We start from the raw sequence: 5,665 nt of genomic DNA on the forward strand, positions 1-5,665 counted from the left end.
CTTTCTGGAAGATCCTGCTCAGTTGTTGCTCGTTACGCATCTGGCGCAGTAATGGAACGAAAACGGGCAAATCAAATCAAATGGACAAATCAGTCCAGCAGGAGTGTTCATTAAGTCCCATCATCTCAAATTCTCCCCCAAAAAATTCTGGTGCCAGACCGGCACTGCAACTTTAAAGTCAAAATTTTGCGCTGTTAGAGCTACTTGCAATGAATATGTCAGGGCACATTGTACATATAATTAAATATTTGTAACATATTTATGGTGGAAAATAAGTATTTTTAAAGTTGAAAAACTCCTTAATACACCTTTAATTTCAGTTGTAGTTAAAAAGGGAGAAAATCAGCTCAAAGTGAACAAAATGAAACATTTAATTCAAGACTAGAGAAGAGATACTGGTTAATGACATGTAATAGTGAAACATGACAAGTGAGAAAAGAAAGAAGCTCAGTATGTCCCCCAGCTGTCTTCACCTGTAGTGGCTTCAATGAAAAAATGGTCCATTTTTGCCAAAATCCAAATAAAATTGTTACCTTGTTCTGTTTTGTTCAGATGTTTAGAAACTGCTATTCTGTTGAAAGGTACAGTTAAATTAATGTACTTGGAAATGATTTTTCTTGTTTATTTGTTTGTTTGTTTTTATGATGAAGAATGTCTGTGTTATACAGGTTCAATGGTTTGGTAACTACCACCGTTACCCCCGCATTTTTAGAAATGCTTTTTTTCTCAAATAATTATTTTTTTCTAAAAGTCACCGTGACACTACTACTATTACTATTACTATTATTATTATTATTTTATTTTATTTTATTTTGCCAAGGTTAGAAGGTCTGGATTTGTGGACTTTGTTGTGGTAGTTCAAGCTTTGTGTGAATCATTGGTATATAATGCTTTTCTTTGGATAAATAATGTTTAGGTGAAAGGACGGTAAATAGATAGATAGATAGATAGATAGATAGATGGATAGATCAGATCGACCAGGCTTATTTTGTAGATTAGATTTATTTGTCACTTTACTACTGAGGAATCTAGTGACTCCAGTAAACTATCTGAAGTGTAACATATGGGCTTCATCTCCCCCCCCATCATTCGAATACATGCAGGGTTACTGTCTAAACAGGCCACATGTGTGAATGTCTCTGTGCATGTTTCCCTGTAATGTAACCAGATGTGTGTTCCACCTTGGGAGGGTCTCAGCTTCTCTTTATACAGAACTGTTAATGTGCTCAGACTAGTGAAAAGAACATTATTTCCAGTCCTGATTGTGGAGAACCTGAAGCTACAGTTTGTGTGTTCGAGGTCTCCTTACACCATCAGATTTAAATGTCTTCATCAGGCTTTCCCAGAGATTGATGGCATTTGAATCGGGGCCCATTACAGAGCGAATGCATCCAGACGATCACAACCACACACAAATGCATGTAGTCATCTGTTAATCTACCCTCTCAGTCATGTCTGTGGACTGTATGAGGAAACCTCAAGTAAATCTCCGTATAGAGAGAAACTGCAAACTTCACTTCTTGTGGTGAGGTGAGAATGATCACTGACAGCAGAAAAAGGGTGAAAACATAATCCATTCTTGTTCAACCAATCAGGGAATTCTTCATCCAGTCATACATCTTCTCTGCAGCGTGCATACATGACTTACAGCTCCCCTGGAGTCATAATTCAGTGTTTGGCTGCTGGTTTCCATGCAGCCGTTCTGGGGAATCCTGCAAAGTTTGCCAATGTTTCAATGAAAGTCTTCCAGAAAGGTTTTCTTTTTTTAAAATCAACCCAAAAGTCTTCTGTAGCTTCTCTTGTGCTTCACCCCCAAACTTGAATATATCTTATAAATGAATTTGGTTATTTTTCCTCAGCAGGCACCAGATGCCAGATTCACGGAAAACAAACATGTCTGACCTTCAGCCTTTCAAAACAGCGGTTTGACATTTTCCCCGTTTCTTTCTGACTTGAGAAAATGCAGACTTTTCTTGAGGCCATGCATGTGGCGTGACTTCAATAAAAAATAAAGAAAAAGTGGATGAATAGGGCTCTACCTCTCCAGTTCTCCAGTTCAGAAGTTTCTACTGTGAAACATCCCATTTCCATTAGCCTAGAAATGACTGTTATCATGCAATCTGCTGCTGAGCATGAGGGCATTTAGGAAGATCCGATGAACAAACACGAGAAATTCAGAAGTAAAGTGAATGTGTGTCTGACTTTCATGGATGAAACGTCAACATTTTCCAGTCTGTTTGATCTGTTTTTCTGAAAGCACCGCTCGAGGTCAGAAAAACAGACTTTTTTAAAGCCGTTAAAGAAAATAATAATAAAAAAAAACAGCAACTGTAGCCTGCCAGTGCGTCTCTCATCACAATGTGACCGGGCATAGCCAAACATAAACACACACATCCCAAAACTCCAGCTCAAGTCAAGTCATGAAAGTTTCCAAAGAAACAGTGAAATGTCACACTGAATTTAGGGAAATGTGTAGTCCCAAAAACATCCACAATATTAGCATCTTGATAAATGAATGGATGCTGTTTGTGCTGTTGATTATTATCCTCAAGAATAAACATTCTTTTGAAGATACTAAAGGAATAGAATGTTGTTATGAAATTCTTAAAAGGGATAAAATGAGGAAATCATTCTTATGACAAAAGATAAAAGTGGATGATCAGATGCCCAGGCAGTATGTTGGTGTGTGTAGTGGTTAGTGCTCATGTGTGCAGATTTTCTTTGGATTTTTATCCAGTTTCCTACCACAGTGAAGAAATACACATTTGAAGAAATACTCAACAAGGACTTCAGTTAATTCACAACACCATATTTACCACTTTATCAAAGGGGAGATTTTAGCAACGGAAACACACACAAAAACATTTTATACCATCATGAAAATTAGTGTCAGAAAATAACAGACTTATTCGGCACTAATGAGGGCGACGTCTCAGTCGGTCCCTCTACTAGAGGTCATGTGACATTCGCCAATGAGTAAGACCTTTGAACGGTCCTTTGAAAGGAACCTCTTCTCTAGATCCGGTTCCCTTCATAGAGCCATAACTCCATCTCTACAGCACACAGCCTCCACCCACTTACCACATGTTCAGTTGACCGGTTTGACCACAGGGGGGCAGTGTTGTACAGCCAGTGAAACCAGTGTCACGCTCTGGAGGACAAAGTCCCCTCCAAGGTCTCCCTGCCAGTCTAGACAACTTGCTATTTTCCTCAATTGCGTGAGAGTGACAAAAAAAAGAAGAAGCCAAGAGTGAGTGTTTCTACCTGAATGGTTTAAACAAACTCTGCAGCTTATCCACAGTTGTCTTGTCTGCACTGATGAAATTTGTCAACAAACAAAATGAAACTGAAATTGGGCTTCAAGGAGAAACAAGAGGCAGATGGGACATCAGTCAGAGGCAGGCTGATAAATGTCAGCAGCAGAGAGGTCATATCTCCTCTCCTCATCTGAGGGCTGGTGGGAAGGCACGAGGGAATATTTCAGGATTCAGCGAGGTGCGTCCTCCCATCTTGGCAGATTACTGGGTTGGCATGTAATCCAGGGAAGGTCATAGCTCACATCTAATCCCCTCCGATGTGACACTACATGAACAGTTATCGCCACGCGTCCCCTAATGATTGATTGTAAGTCATTAACATGGCAGTCACTGCGTTCTACCTGCTCACGACTGGCCTGATGACAGCCAGGATATCAGTGTGTGCTGACAGAGCAGAGAGACCTGTGTGGGAGTAATTATTACCTGATGTTTGTATTTGCACCAAATCCTGCAACAGTTAAATATGAAGTCATACGAATCTAAAGTGTGCATGTTAAATTCACCTGCAACGATACCAGCCCCAAAACGTCTAAATGTCACATTTCCACCCCCCAGTGTCTGTGTGGACAAAGTGCAGTTTAAATGTGTTGGAGTGTACAACATTAACTTCATGCTTGCTTTGAAATGTCACATAAATATTTGGACAGTGATTCAATTTTCCAGCATTTCGTGACTGAGAGTGGATATAAGACGTGCTGTAGTTCGAACTCCATTCACCTGGTTTGGGTGTCTGTATACATCAGCTTGACCATTCAGTTCAGTCATTGGATCAATCACACAATGCTCTGGACACATGATCATATGTGACATGCACACATGGTCTCACATCCAGCTTTACCTGGAAGCCGCCAATATTTCAGATGAATTTAATAATTACTTCAACTACCAAGCTTGTTATGTTTCTTTTTACATTTCTCCACCCTCATATCTGTTTAGCTTTTCAAATATTTTCAAGTCTTTTAAAATGTTGAAGGGCAGCACTGTGTCTTGCTCGTGGTGACTTTACATAATAGACGTGCACTTATAGCTCCAACAGTGGGAAGCACAATGTGCCATTTACATGAACTCTGACTGGACCGTTAGCAGGGTTACACCGCTTAATCCAATCCCATCAATCAGATAGTGACAACATGTTATCAGAATAGCATTTAATAGGATTACTTTTGGGCCATGTAACTGCAGCTAATATCTGAAAGGTTGTGGTGTTTGACTGCATTTGACACTGATAGACATGTTGAATTCAAAGTTCAACAGACGCTCTCCTAAATCGATTCATGCACTTATTGGCTCTGTCTTTTTGATTGTTGAGTTTTTCTTTAATCTTTTGAATTTGTGTATCCAACTATCCCCTTTTAAGCCAGTGGCCATTGTTCCAGCTCTTGGAAATAATTGTGACGTTATCTGACCTTTACTATCGGCCTCTCGACGTCTGCCACCCAGCCAGCAAGGGGCACTGGATGAAAATGAAACGTAAAACTAATTCTCTGATGATTTCCATATTAAATTTCCTTTCCTATTTCAGACAAAATGACGTGATGACATGAAAGGCATGTCCTGACAGAAATGCATATGCAGCTTTGTGTTTCCTCTGTACCGACATCAGCATCGGATATCAGATCGACCTTTATAGCCTATATTCAGTGTGACTGGCTGTTATCATCCTAATAAAGCCGAGCTTTCATGCAGGACAGAAAATCACAGAATGAAATACAATTTTTCAACGACGGGCACTTTGGTTCCTAATTTGTCCCCAGAGGTTACACTGTTTTAGAACAAGTGGAGGTTAATACTCAGAACAGAAGCCAGAACTGATCAGTAAACTGCAGCGAGAGCTGAAAGATGCAGAGGTGATACTGGTTTGCAGGAGCTCAAACTACATCGTTTTTCTTCAGAAACAGAAGATAAATATTTTAATAATCCCACTTTGAAAATAATATGACAGTACAATAAATACGTATGTGTTTTGTAAATGGAGCATAAAGGTGTGTAATTGTATTCATTTGCATTGTAACTGAGATAAAGCTTGGTAGTCGATATTTAGAAGCTTTTTTTTTGCCATCACCACCAGTCGCAGACAGGTTCATGAATCAAAATGAGTTTGACACCCCCATTCTGAAGGGACATCCCATTTATTTAGACATTCAACTCATATTTCACATAACATCAGTCATCAAGTCTCTGACTGTGGCAGAGATTTTTTTTTCAATCTGAAAATAAATAAATCACAACCAGATCGTTATTTTTATTTAATTTTTTTGCTGAGCCATCACAAAGGGTCGATTTCCTGAGTTTACGTTTGTTTTTTTTTCCCCTCAGTGTATCAATGTCTGTGAAATGTCAATTCTTTC

The sequence above is a fragment of the Salarias fasciatus genome, chromosome 5, assembly GCF_902148845.1.
Source record: "Salarias fasciatus chromosome 5, fSalaFa1.1, whole genome shotgun sequence".
NCBI lineage: Eukaryota > Metazoa > Chordata > Actinopteri > Blenniiformes > Blenniidae > Salarias > Salarias fasciatus.